The 841-nt window shown below is 58.1% G+C and overlaps 1 long non-coding RNA gene across 1 annotated transcript in view; it reads right to left on the reverse strand.

Annotated features, from left to right (window-relative positions):
- LOC119590641 overlaps nt 1-841 on the reverse strand; it is a 41,546-nt gene that overhangs the window by 40,236 nt on the left and 469 nt on the right. The window lies entirely within an intron of this gene.

Raw genomic sequence — 841 nt, forward strand, 5'->3', positions numbered from 1 at the left:
TAGAGCGAACTTCGGGTGAACGTCACATCATAGTAAACACGCCACCACACTAACCCTACCCATGGCTCGAAAAAAGAAAAAATCTTACCTGGGGAAATTACTTACTTTTCCCTCGACAAGAGGTTCAACGGTGCCTGAACACACGAACCTAGATAACACTTGAGGCAACACACGAGCAGCTAAATATCAACACTCAGGGGAACACAGGTGGGGATTATCACTCCGAAAAGACATTGAGGAACATCACACTGGTTGCTCTTTAACACAGACCAACTGTTACCACTCGGGAAAACACAACACACACTCGTGGAGGAACTGGCACCTCCCCCAGCAGAGAGGGGGCTGTGGGGGAGGGAAGAGGGTCCACTGAACACCACCGATAACACACACGGGCAGGGACACCGGGCGGGTGGCGGGCGCCTAAGTAGGCCTAGTCGCGGCGCCTCAAAGGGAAATGGGAAGACACGGACCGAGCGAGGTCGTCCGCCCCAGCACACGCCCAAGAAAACACTGCCACTTGCTACCGCCGAGGGCGCATTCGAGCTTCGTCAAGGTGTTAACCGTGCCCTTAGAAACGGATACTTGTTTTCGAAAAGCGTTGCCAAGTCGCTGTCGTTCCCCTTCTCGGCCTTCCTTTGTCCGTTCCCTCCCACGGCCTGGCGAGAGCCTCTGCGTTCGTCGACGAAGGACGGCGCCTCGCCAGCCCCTCTCGCCTCGCACCTCCGAGAGACGTTCCTCGGGTTCGGGCGCGGCGGAGTTCCACTGCTGTTCCCTCCCTTCCTCCCTCCTCCGTCGGCCTCCACCTGCCCAGCCTGGCTTCCGGCGCTCTCCCTCTGCCCGG

The sequence above is a fragment of the Penaeus monodon genome, chromosome 27, assembly GCF_015228065.2.
Source record: "Penaeus monodon isolate SGIC_2016 chromosome 27, NSTDA_Pmon_1, whole genome shotgun sequence".
In the NCBI taxonomy this organism is placed as follows: Eukaryota; Metazoa; Arthropoda; class Malacostraca; order Decapoda; family Penaeidae; genus Penaeus; species Penaeus monodon.